The 13,319-nt window shown below is 57.3% G+C and overlaps 1 protein-coding gene across 6 annotated transcripts in view; it reads right to left on the reverse strand.

Moving 5' to 3' along the window:
* Window positions 1-13,319, reverse strand: part of SEMA4D (semaphorin 4D) — a 127,633-nt gene that overhangs the window by 42,151 nt on the left and 72,163 nt on the right. For 4 of the 6 annotated variants that reach the window (XM_051847448.2, XM_070049340.1, XM_051847399.2 and 1 more), the window contains one exon: window positions 6,981-7,043. The gene's annotated coding sequence lies outside the window, so the exon portion shown is untranslated. Of the gene's footprint in view, window positions 1-6,466; window positions 6,613-6,980; window positions 7,044-13,319 lie in introns of all 6 variants that reach the window. The other 2 variants (XM_070049343.1, XM_051847429.2) reach the window with 1 other exon arrangement.

The following is a 13,319-nucleotide window of genomic DNA, read 5'->3' on the forward strand; positions in this document are numbered from 1 at the left end:
TGTGTGTGCATGTGTGTGTTCACGTGTGTGTGTGTGTATATGGCCCAGGAGCACGCCATACACCCACAAGCTCTCAGTTCTTACCTCCCTCTCTCCTGTCCCAGAAAGCTACCAAGGGTTTGGCTCCACCAAAACAAGGAAGCTACACACCGGCTGTTCTTTCTTAGGAAGCAGGCTGTGCACAGAGACAGTGGAGAGCCAGAGAGCAGAAACAGAGATTCCCCAAGGTGCACACAGGGGATCTGGGACAGTGTCTGTAGGTTTGTCCACACAAAGAATAGGTTTATGGCTCTGGCGGATCGACCGAGGATGAATTAGTAACAGACACACAGACAGAAGATGAAGCGTGCACTCTCTCTCTCTCAGTGAAGCCGTTATTAACCATGGGGGAAGCAGGAGTGGAAATGCAATCAGAGTGCATTCTCAGCCAGCACCGAGAACAAAAACCGTAAATGACTCCGCTGGGAGGGGTGGAAAGGGCAGTAGGTGGGGAGGGGAAGCAGGGCAGAGCATGTCCTCATCTTCCACTGTAACAGAGTATCTACAGCTGCAACTCATGGGGCAGGTGTCTGATGTAGTAGGCAACTCACCACCTGAACTCCCACATCCCAACTGCAGTGCATGATTCAAGTCCTGGCTGCTCCACTTCCCATCCAGCTCTCTGCTGTGGCTTGGGAAAGCAGCGGAAGATGGCCCAAGTGCTTGGGTCCCTGCACCCACGTGGGAGACCAGGAGGAAGCTCCTGGCTCTTGGCTTTGACCTGGCCCAGTCCTGGTCGTTAAGGCCATCTGGGGAGTGAACCACCAGATGGACAACCTCTGTTCTCTTCCCTTCTCCCTCTGTTAACTCTACCTTTCAAATAAATAAAATCTTAAAAATACAAACTTATTTTGGTCATTATTCCCTATACAATCTGTCGCTCCCCCTCTTCGTGGAGGAACGACACTAAGCCCTGCCTAGGCTTCATATCCGAGTCACGGCAACATTATGTCGCTCCCCCTCTTCGTGGAGGAACGACACTAAACCCTGCCTAGGCTTCATATCCGAGTCACGGCACCATTATGTCGCTCCCCCTCTTCATGGAGGAACGACACAGGACCCTGCGCTGTTCTCTCGTCTGCTCGGCCCTCCCCGGGTTTGCTGCTGGTTCTTCCCGGGTTGGCTGCCGTCCCTTCCACCTCCGTGGAAGGGCGGTTCCCCCTGGCCACTTTCCCCACTTCCGCAGGGGAGTGGCACACCGCCGGCCGGCTCTCTCGGGGGCTGCACAGGTGTTCCCCTTAGATGTTCCTGGTGCATGTTGTCTCTCTCCTCCTTTATAGTCCTCCTCCGCCAATCCCAACTCGGCTGCCCACACGCCGAGCACGCTGCTCTCCTCCAATCAGGAGCAGGATCAGCTCCTGGAGGTCAGCACTCAAGTTGGCAAGAGGCAGCTGTGTAGAAGCTGTTTTCTTCTCTCCCAGCGCCATATTGTGGGAGAGCAGATGCATAGAATAAGTCTTAATTCCAGTAACTTAGTCCAGTCCGGGTTGCTCCCCACACAATCCATATAACAGCCATTAATGTGTATGAGGGGTCTTCCAAAAGCTCATGGAAACCATGCATTATGAAAAAAAGCACACACAGATCCCAACATTTTTTGACATCAAAATAAACTTATCTTTTAATTCCATTTCCTATGGATTGTTTGAAGCCCCCTCGTATTTGGGATGTTAAATCAGCTGGGAATGACTGGAAGGGCTGCCCAGGCTCTAGGCAAATTCCACAACACTTTATATAAAGGGCTGGACCAACCATGGATGTGGGTGTCGGGACCCAGAACTGGTCCTCCACAGAGACCGAGGATGGAGGGTGCACCATGCTTTGTCAGAAAGAAAATGCTCCAGTTCCTCCAGCTAGGGACAGAGCAGCTCGTGGACAAGACCCACCGTGCGTGGCCCCCAGAGGCCAGGGAAGGGCCAGCTCCATGTGTGCAGAGCCTGGGCCCCCAGAGCAGCCCCACTGGGGGCCCCAACACTGCATGCACCAAGCAGCAGGCGGCACTGAACGGCACAGGATTCAGGGTGAAATGCTGGCTCCTGGGGTGACCTCCCCTTTTTCCTCCCCCACTCCCCTTCCCAAGAGTGGACCCCTCAGGCAGCCTCGCAGCCATGGCACCTGCTGCTCCCTGTTCTAGAACATTCTCCCCCAGGAGCTGCTAGTGGCCAGCCCTTCCCCCACAGTGACTGCCCCAGGGCCACCTCCTCCCTGCCCGCTGCACCCCTCGTCCCCAGCTGTTTTCACGCACAGGCCGCAGGATGAACTGACGGAAAATGATCTTGCAGCAGCACTCCCATGGCAGAGCCAGCCCCGAGTGCAGCCCATGAGGTTCCCACGGCCGACCACTGCGGGGACGCCAGCCGCTCGGTCAGGAGCGGCATTGCCACATCCACGCAAGCTGGCTCAGGGAAGACAGAGGCTTTTCCTTCATCGCCTTCACCTGGGACCAACCCAGATTCTGCCTTTTAGGGGCACTAGTGATGGTTCCTCCTGGCCGGTCACTCCCTCCTGGCACCCAGAGCCCACCTAATGACCATGATCAGACAAAGAGCTTCCTGGCATGGGTCTGTATCCAGGTCTGAGCAGGTGTGTCTCACTGGACCCTGATGGCCGAGACCAGACCCCGCCTCACATCTGGAATGGCCTTTAAAACCGGAGGTCAGGGAAGGTGCGGGCTGCACACGGCTGGGCCGGGCAGGGGCAGCGCATCCTGCTCACGGCACTGGAAGGGTGGGATTCGCTTTCACCCTCTCTAACAAGCACGCATTGTTCCACGGAATTTCAAGACTTCCTCAATCCAACCACACAGGGCACCTACCCAGACACGCTGCGAGCCTTCTCCTAGGGCCGGCAGCTCCCCAGGCACCGCCAGGATGCCACGTTTGGATTCAAGTGGAAACAACTGGATAAAATGCTCTCCGCGCTGGCTCCCTTTGTATTTCTGAGAAGCCAACGTCTCCTGCTGGGAGCGAGCAGAAGCTGTTTCCTTCACGTTCAGGAAGATGGAGCATCGCCAGAGCCCATTAGAGACGGGGCTGTGGGAAGTCACTGCCATCATTCAAGGCAATTGTGATGCCCGAAGTGCCAGGAGAATGGAACGCAGAGGGGGCTCCGAGCCCCTCACTCACACCTGTCAGGACTGTCCAGGGGAAGTTCCCCATCTGTCATCAGGTGGGGAGGGGCGCTGGAAAAAAAAAAATCAAGCAGCAGAGAAAAGGTGGTACCCAGCAACTGGCCATGCATATGTGTGCGCTCCTGTATGCGGGTGCATCTGGGCATGTGTGTACACGAGGGTACGTGTGCATCTGCACATGTGTGAATACACGCGTCACTGTACAGGTGTGTGCATCTGTGTATTTGCAAATTCACGTTCATATGTCCCTGTGTATGCGGGTACACGTGTCACTCTGTGGTACCACATGCATTCTGATCTAGCATTGCATCTCAGCTGTGAGAGATCCCGGCAGACAGGAAGTGAGGGCCACAGTGCTGCCTGGGAACCGCCCACTCACCTGGGCCTCTGCTCCTCACCAGGCCCAGCCATCTCTGATTGGGCGGACGCAGAGGGCTCATCCCACCAGCCGCGGGCACACAGAGGTTCTCAGTGCTCTTGCCAGCTGTGGGATGCTAGTCTGATCTTGGAACATCCTTGTCCCTGCTGGCATCCTAGGGTCCCCATCACAGGTGAGCTGCAGGCAGGCTGACCCAGCCCCTGACCCCACTGCAGACAAAGGCCTGGGAAACCTGCTGGCTTTTTTTGTATCTCAATGGCTCTGCCCACACACATGGCAGGTGAGGATCCGGATGGTCAGAACACAGACCACGCACTCCCTGTCCCTTGCCTCCAAGCTGGGAGCAGAGAGCACTACGGTCCTCATTACCATGCCCTGTGCCACCTGCCGTCCCCTCCCTAGGTCTGGGCCCCCAGTCACAGCGCTGAAGATGACCCTACACCGTCAGGAATCCGGCACAGGTTTCAGGAGCTCCTGCCACTGCAAACGTAAAAAGCATTCATTGTTCCCCCCTCGGCTTCGCTGGAGAGCAGCAGTCCAGCTCTGCAGGGACCCTCAGCCCTGGCACTGTGGACTGGCTGTGGGGATGCCCCACAAGGGCTGGCCAGGATGGTCCCAGGGCCACCCACAGGGGCATCAAGCTACAGCAAGACAGCTCAGACAAGCCCTCCAGCCCGCACGCTGAGCACGCTCTGGGCTGTGAATGTGCAGGCAAGAACCCAGGGAGGCAGAGGGTGGTGGGGGCAATGGACACACAAATCAGTCAGCAGGCACCACAAGGTACGTGTTATGAAGCGTGCAGGCTGGGGAGGGGGAGAGGTGGCGGGAGCAGGACTCCTTGGGTGGGGGGAGGGTTTCAGATGCAATCACTGTGCCTCAGACTGAGCACCAAGTATCACCTCTTTCTGGAGGGTGCCTGGCGTGGGTGCATCGGGCATTGAGTGCACACCTGGCGAGCAGCAGGTGCGTGCGTCCTTGGGCCCAGATAAGTGGAAGGACCGCCTTCCCCTGGCCTACTGCTTTCCTGCTGCCACCCTCCAGGACAGAGACTCCAGGTGGGACGCTGGCTTCCGGGGCCAGTGCAGGGTTGTGCTGGGTGATGGCTGGCCAGCCCCTCCCAGGGGACTGCGTGGCTGGGTCTGTACCCCGCCCTTAAATTCCCTTGTTGAGATCCCAGCCCTCCGAGGGGACTGAGGTGGGGTCTCACAGAGATGTTTAGGCAACATGGTTCTGCACTCAGGAGTGGGACCCCAGAGTGGGCGGTGCCCTCTCTGCCTCCTCCACCCACAGGGTGCCAGCAAGGTGCAAAGCCCTCTCGCCAGCAGACATCGACCCCGCCAGCACCTTGCTCGTGGACCTCTCAGCTCGCACAACTGTGGGAAGCGAACGTCTGTCACTTCACAGAGCCCAGTTGGTGATATTTTGTCACCAGCCCGAGCTGGCTAAGGCAATGACTCAAACTTGGGGCTGCTGGCTCCCAGGGGAGTTCAGCCCCAGACAGAACCACCCAACCCCCAACCGAGATGGCTCCAAAATGCCAGAGGACGCTGCGGACACTGGGAGAGCGTTCGAAGCACTGACGATCACTTCACCGGTGCTGCGCTCCATGTCTGACCTGCAGAGGTGGCAAGATGACGAAAATGACCAGGCGCGATACATCCTGCTGTCACCGAAGCCATCTGCCTGCTTCGTTTTCCCTGCAGCGTATAAAACTTGCCTACACTCAAGCACAACTGCAAGGGCACTAAACCTCACTTTAAAAATGCAAATTAAAATACCCACTGGTTATCCACAGGCAGACGTAAGTTTTAAAGACCGCTACCAGCCAGGGCCAGCAATCCTAGTGTCACACACGCCCCTGTTCCCTGGCAACTCTTGGACACGAATCTTACAGACAAACTGGGTGTGCAAAGGGGTAAGGACCACGCAGGGCGAGCAATCCTTCCAACCCAGGGGGGCGTTCCTCAGCGAGGGGCCGACTGACAGCACACCAAGGAAGACTCGGCTGTGGAGGTCTGATGGCTGGCCTGTGAACACCACACATACCTGCCTCCATGCAAAGGCGAGGCACGGCCACAGTCTGCACAGAGTGGACACACCAGACACCACACACGGACACGCACCCACCCACCCAACAGTGGTTATCTCCGGGGTGGAGTGGGGAGGAAAGGCCAGGAAACTCACTTTTCGTGTTTGTTTACCCAACACTGAATTACACTTGCATTACTTTTGGAAAAATAAGTCTAAGTCATTAAAGGACTCCATCCCATCCCAGCCATGTGCGTGTCAGCACCCCCAAATTCCTGCCCGGGCCCTGAGAGGTGTGGGGCGTGGTGCTCAGGGTGGACTCCCCAACGCTGAGGGCGCCGTTTTGGGCCACTTCCTGGACCCTTTTGCACCTGCACCAGAAGTGAGAAGTGGCTTCTTGTCCCTTCTCAGCTTCCTGCTTTCTAAAGAGCAGACTGGCAGGAGGAGCCAGTCCCCAGGGACCCCATGCGGGACACTCACGACTTCACACGCTCCCACTACAGGTTCAAAATGTGTCTTTAAAACAAAGAGTTCAACAAACAAAATTCAAAGAAGACCCCTGACCTGGTCGGGGCTGGGTGAACCAGGACAATTCTTGTGACATGAGTGCCAACACTTGGAATTTCTCATAAAGTCATTCGACAAACCAGTAAGAAGAACAGTGTCCCCTGACCCTGCCCAGCAGACCAGGTAACATAAAAAACACGGATATGACCGGCGAGTACACGGACAGGGCCAAGCCTGCCCACGAAGCTGCCCCAGAAGCTGGCGAGATGCGTGCCCTCCCCTCACGGCAGGCACCGTGGACACAAAAGCTGCCGGCACAGCAGAGCCACACGTGAGCCGCAGCAAACATGGAGGGCAGAGGCGCTTCCCTTCCATGTACGCACATTAAATGGGCAACTCCAGGCGTAACTTGCAACGGGCCAAAATAAAGCTGAGTCACCACGTGCCCCAGGTGGGGGGACACTGTCGGCTCTCTCGACCCCCGCCACCTCTCTATGCCCCTCGAAGAGAAGAGGAGAGTGCTGGGTGCCTACATGGGGGTGGGGGCTGTCACTCCATTAGCACACAAGTGCTCACCAGCCAAGTCCCAGCACGGAGGGAAGCCAAGAGACAGGGATTGGAGAGTGACAGACAGGAGACAAAGGTGGGGGAGGGGGCAGGGGGACAGAGACTGAGACGGGGAGGGAGGGGGGACGGGTGAGAAGGGAGAGGAGAGCATCCACGGGGATCTGATGCCCACCGCCCCGCATAGACCCCAGGTCTGCGCCCAGGTCTGCATCTCCTTCCCAGAAATGTGTGTGCACCAATGCCCAGCCATCCGCCGGGTCCAGCGGAGGCTCCTACAAGCCCTCAGCTCTGCCGACGGGGAGCATAGACGGGGAGGCACAACGCCCTTACCTGGATCTCGTGCCTCCGACACCTTTTCAGCCGCTCCTACAGCAGTCTTCAGAAATCTCAGCTCTGAAAATAATGGAACAACAAGGAGGGTCAGCCTTTTAGCTCGTGCGTCCTCAAACAGCGTCACTCCCGACAGGCCACGGAAACACACTCTCGCCATCTCTCCAGCCTGTCCCCAACCCACCCACCCACCCTCGGCTCAGGAGGGAAGGGGCCAGCAGAGGGGAAGTAAGGCCCAGTCGCGAACCTGGGTCACAGCTGTCCCCAAGCCCTGACCACAGCCACTTCCTTCCACAATATGCCCTTCAGATGTGCCCCAGACTCTACGAATCAAAAATGACCGAGTAATTGTCACAGCCTCGGGTTTATGAGCCCTTCACGATCCACCTTCCCGAGGCAAGCAAGGAAAAGCAGAGCCGTGCAACACCACCAAGACCTAACAAATGCTCCCCTTCCTCAGGGTCTCACCGGGGGTCTGGAAGCCAAACAGAACACCCCCCCCCCCCCCGGTGGAGTGGCGAGGGCTCCTCTGGTGTCTGTCCCGGGTCCCGGTGTCTCACAGCCCAGGGATTTCACCAGCAGACCGAGAGAACTGAGCCAGTCGGAATCCCAAAGCCGGAGCGGGTTCAGAGGTGGGCTGCAGCGACACTGAACCCTCCACCATTGCAAGCAATCTACACGATTATCAAGGCTCAGATTCACAGCTCTGGCCTGGGGCCGGCATCGTGGCACCAGCATCCCATATGGGCTCCAACTGGAGTCCCAGCTGCTCCACTTCCCATCCAGCTCCCTGCTAATGCGCCTGGGAGGGCAGCAGAAGATGGCCCAGGAGCTTGGGCCCTGTGCCACCCACACAGAGGACCCAGATGGAGTTCCAGGGGCCTAGCTTCTGCCTGGCCCAGCCCTGGCTGTTGCAGCCATTTTGGGAGTGAGCCAAATGATGCATCTCTCTCTCTCTCTCTCTCATTCTGCCGTCCAAATAAATCTTTAAAAAAAGAAAGACTCTGGGGGCTGGGGCTGAGGCACAGTGGGTTAAGCCGCTGCCTTCAGCACCAGCATTCCATATGGGTGCCAGTTCGATTCCCGGCTACTCCACTTCCAATCCAGCTCCCTGCTTATGTGCCTGGGAAGGCAGCAGAGGATCGCACAAGTCCTTGGGCACCTGCACCCGCGTGGGAGACCCGGATGAAGCCCCTGGCTCCTGGCTTCTGTCTGGCCCAGCTCTGGCCATGTGGCCACTTGAGGCGTAAACCAGCAGATGGAAGATCTCTCTCTCCATCTCTCCCTCTCTATAACTCTTTCAAATAAAATAAATCTTTAAAAATGAATAAGTAGGCGCCGCGGCTCACTAGGCTAATCCTCCACCTTGCGGCGCCGGCACACCGGGTTCTAGTCCTGGTCGGGGCGCCGGATTCTGTCCCGGTTGCCCCTCTTCCAGGCCAGCTCTCTGCTGTGGCCCGGGAGTGCAGTGGAAGATGGCCCAAGTGCTTGGGCCCTGCACCCCATGGGAGACCAGGAGAAGCACCTGGCTCCTGCCATCGGATCAGCACGGTGCGCCGGCCGTGGCGGCCACTGGAGGGTGAACCAACGGCAAAGGAAGACCTTTCTGTCTCTCTCTGTCCACTCTGCCTGTCAAAAAAAAAAAAAAAAAGAATAAGTAAATAAATACTCTGGCCTGTTTATGGGTGGGATTTCTGTAGTGCTCCTTTGGCTTTCTGGGCCTGCAGAGAAGACAGCGGCCACCCTTGCAACACAGGAGATGTCCCTGCTCTTCCCACAGGGCCTCTCCCACAGCAGTCCCCTCGCCTGCAGGTGCCCTGCACGGCCCTGCACGATGTCCAGTCCCCCAGCCCCTCAAGGTCCCACATGCCCCCTGAACCCCGAGCAGGCACCACAAGCTAGCAAACAAGCCACGTGTGGAAGTGACGGGGATCCTCCAGGACCCACCCACCCACCCACATGGCTTCCAGGGCCGGGTTCCAGGTCTTGCCACCAGACAGCTGCCTCGCAGGCCACATTTACGGGGGCAGCGACAGGACGGGCTGAGAAAGGGCCCGGCCACCAGCTGCACTTCCCATAGAAACACTTGGCAGGCAGGCGGGGAACCCACACCATTGCAGGCACCTGCAGAAGCTCCAGGCTGACCGTGCGGGGCCCACGGGTGGTGGGGGTGGGTGGGTTCAGCAGCCACCCGAGCGCCAGCTGGAAACCCAACATGGAACACAGGCAGGGTGGGCGTAGAGAGGAGGTGTCAACAGAATGGGGGCGCCCAGAACTGGGAAACTTCTCTAAAGATTAAGTAAGCCTCTGATGCCTGATACATAAAAGCCAGCCCAGAGTGCTCACTCGGTGCCGAGACGGGTTGTGGTCTGGGGTCCCTGTGTGCACAGGGGACTTCAGTGGCATGCAAAGGTAAGCTGCTCTGGGTGCAAAAGAATTTCAGAATCCATGCACAAGGCCGACGCTGCGGCTCAACAGGTTAATCCTCCGCCTTGCGGCGCCGGCACACGGGTTCTAGTCCCAGTCGGGGCGCCGGATTCTGTCCCGGTTGCCCCTCTTCCAGGCCAGCTCTCTGCTGTGGCCAGGGAGTGCAGTGGAGGATGGCCCAGGTCCTTGGGCCCTGCACCCCATGGGAGACCAGGAGGAAGCACCTGGCTCCTGCCTTCGAATCAGTGCAGTGCGCCAGCCACAGCGGCCACTGGAGGGTGAACCAACGGTAAAGGAAGACCTTTCTCTCTGTCTCTCTCTCTCACTGTCCACTCTGCCTGTCAAAAAAAAAAAAAAAAAAGAATCCATGCACAGCTTTTTCGTGATACTCATTTCTCCCATGAACTTACCCGTTCTTTCTGTTCCCCGTGACTTTTGATGCAGCCTCATGTTTAACTCTCCCCAGCCTCAAACCATTTGCTTTGATGCCTGCCACTCTCGCTTCCTACCTTAAGCCCAGCGTCCCATCTCCCCAGCCCTCAGCAGGTGGCCTGCTGCAGCCGCAGGGACCCCAGCCACCCTCACCCTGCACGCACACAAGCCCTTCTGCTTCCTCCACACACACCACCACAGGTTATACTTAGTTCTTGGCTGGCTGCAGAATGCAAAACACGTCCTGCCCCCGAAACACTCACCCTGGAGTTCCAACCGCACCTCCTAGTGCCTTGACACACGGCAGTGGAATCACCGGTGCGGACAGCACGGCCCCCCCTCTCGCTCAAGGGAAGCCTGGCCCTCCTCCCCTCCCAGCACCCCCAAACAGCACAGGAGAAAGGGGCCCAGAGCTGGGAGCAGACATTACAAGCTGCTGACTGCCAACAGGGCCTCAGCTTTTGAGCAGGCGCCGTCGGCAGCAGCCAGGTGTACCTTAGCACCTGGAGGAGATGCAGGTGGGAGCTGGCCTCCAGACCCGGCTTCTCCGTGCTGCATGCTCCTGGGGGAAGTTACTGGGCCCCTCTAGGCCTCTGTGTGCTCATCAGAGGTGCAGTACTGATGCCTTCCTGGTCGTTATGAGGATCCGTGCAGAGAGTGTAAAAAGAGCCCCCGGCGCCAAGCACCAGCTAGCAAGTACTGACCGGGATTCTCACCCGCTCCGACAGGGCGCCAGCTACAGCTGCCTCCAGGGAGCTCCAACAGGCAAGCTTTGGCTGGTGCACACCTAAGCCTGCCGCCCCCCAGGCTCCAGGGTTCAGCACAGGTTGAAAACACCACGAAGTCCAGTGTAGCTGTGGCTGTGGCTGGGGGTGGGGGGTGCTAGAAGCCCCTCTGTTCAACCACCTCACCCAAGGTCAGAGCAGGTAAGCAGGTGCAGGGGCAGAGTGTTAGTGAGATGCTCGGCCGGAACCAGCAGCTCAGCACACGCACGATTCACGCTGCTGAGATGGGGACAAGCCCTGGCCGCAGACTGCCTGCAGAAGGGCTGGGAGCAGCACCCAGAGAGAGAGCACGCACGGTCCCTCCCAGCCAGCAGCTCTCCACCAGGACACACCCCACGGAGGCAGGACCGTGGGCACAAGGCAGTACAGGAGGAGCACTTTGTAGACAGCCATACGTCAATGAGAGAGAATGAGAGAGAGAGAGAGAGAGAGAGAGAGAGAGAATACACATATACAGATGGTCCTAACTTAATGATGCTCTGACTTAGGCAGGGGAGAGAGCAATGCGCATCCGGTACTGGAATGCTTGCTTTTTATTTATTTGAAAGGCAGAGAGACAGAGACAGACATCTTCTACCTACTGATACACTCGCCAAATGCCCACAATAGCTGAAAATGGGCTAGGCTGAAGCCGGGAGCCAGAAACTCAATCCAGGTCTCCCACACTGGTGGCAGGAACCCAGGTGCCTCCCAGGTACACATCAGCAGGAAGCTGGAATCAAGGGGGAGGGGCCAGCGCTGTGGCTTAGTCAGTAAAGCCACCAGCTGCAACCCCAGCATCCCATATGGGTGCTGATTCGTGTCCTGGTTGCTCCATTCCCATCCAGCTCCCAGCTAATGGCCTGGGAAATCAGTGGAAGATGGTCCAACTGCTTGGGACCTTGCTACCCACGCGGGAGACCCAGACAAAGCTTCTGGCTCCTGGCTCAGCCCTGGCCATTGTGGCCATTTGGGGAATGTGCCAGTGGATGGATTAGCTCTCTTTCTGTAACTCTGACTTTCAAATAAATGTAAATAAATGTTTAGACAACAACAAAGACACACAAAACCACTGTGGTGTGAAACACCCCTACCCCGCTCCATGTCCTTGGGATGCTAAGCTTGGATCTTTCCCAGGCCAGAGCTGTACAGATGGACGTTCTCTGGCAATCCTGGGTGGCAGCAGCGAGCTCAGCTCAGGGCCAGCCCCCGGGGCCCTGGGGAACACCCCACACCCTGCACTGGGCTGCGATGCCAGCCCTTTCTGGAGACAGACGTTCAATCAGCTCTGGGAGACTTCACCACTGTCTTGTGGAACAGGCTTCACGTGACATGACTGTGCCCTGGGCACGGGTGAGGCAGGCCAGGCTAAGCCAGCGGGTACGGCAGGCTGGGTGGGGTGGAGGTGGGTTTGTCAGGTCGTGACCCCTGGGTTAAGTCAAGGGTCATCTGGATGTATACTGTTTCTATATAAACTTATCCATGAACAAATCGTGCACAGCCACAGGATGGGGTACCATGAACTGTTAGGAAGAAGGAAGTTGTGGTTGACGCGAGGATGAGTCCCAGACCCACTGTTCAACAAAAAGGAAAGTCCCCATGGTGCACAGCTCATCAGTTCTCTGTACCCGAGGTTCTGCCTCTGAGGAGTCAACCCGCCGGGAAGAAGGCATACTCGCATCCATGCTGAGCACGGAGGACCGTCTTCCTGCCAGTCTGCCCTAAGCAGCCCAGGCTTCCATACACCTGCCCAGCGCTGACATCACACTGGGAATCGCAAGTGCTCCAGAAATGACTGAAAGGCTATGGGAGGATGTGCACAGGTTCTAGCAGATGCAAGAGGGACTTGAACATCCCGGGATCTGGGTATCCACGGATGATCCTGGAATCAATCCACAGAACAGATCCTGGGGGACAGGATGTGCTTCCTCTGTGGGCATGTGGCATGTGACTCTGAGTGTGTGTGTGTGTGTGTGTGTGTAATTTAATGAACAGGACAATCTGATTAGATCAAAATGCAATCAAGGAGCCACTGGCCATGGCTGATGACAGTGCATTTAGCCTGCCGAAGGAGGGACTTCATCCTCCACAATCTGGATTCTTTTTTTTTTTTTTTTTTTTTTGACAGGCAGAGTGGACAGTGAGAGAGAGAGACAGAGAGAAAGGTCTTCCTTTGCCATTGGTTCACCCTCCAATGGCCGCCACAGCCGGCGCGCTGTGGCCGGCGCACTGCACTGATCCAATGGCAGGAGCCAGGTGCTTCTCCTGGTCTCCCATGGGGTGCAGGGCCCAAGCACTTGGGCCATCCTCCACTGCACTCCCTGGCCATAGCAGAGAGCTGGCCTGGAAGAGGGGCAACCGGGACAGAATCCGGCGCCCCGACCGGGACTAGAACCCGGTGTGCCGGCGCCGCAAGGCGGAGGATTAGCCTAGTGAGCCACGGCGCCAGCCACACAATCTGGATTCTTTAGAACTATTTAAATCCTGGCCTGAAGCACGTGGTTTTCTAACATATTTCTAAGAGGATATCAAAAGTAAGACACAGTAATCACAAAACAGACGAAAATCTCAGAAAACAACACGTCCGAGACTCCCCAAAACGGCGGCTACTACACTGTGGCCCACTGCTGTGTCCTGTGAAGACGAACGGCAGGCAGACCGCGTGACAGTGTGCTGGAGGCAGGCTGCCTCGTTCACCCAGTGCTCACTCCCACAG

Source organism: Oryctolagus cuniculus, chromosome 1 (genome assembly GCF_964237555.1).
Source record: "Oryctolagus cuniculus chromosome 1, mOryCun1.1, whole genome shotgun sequence".
Lineage (NCBI taxonomy): Eukaryota > Metazoa > Chordata > Mammalia > Lagomorpha > Leporidae > Oryctolagus > Oryctolagus cuniculus.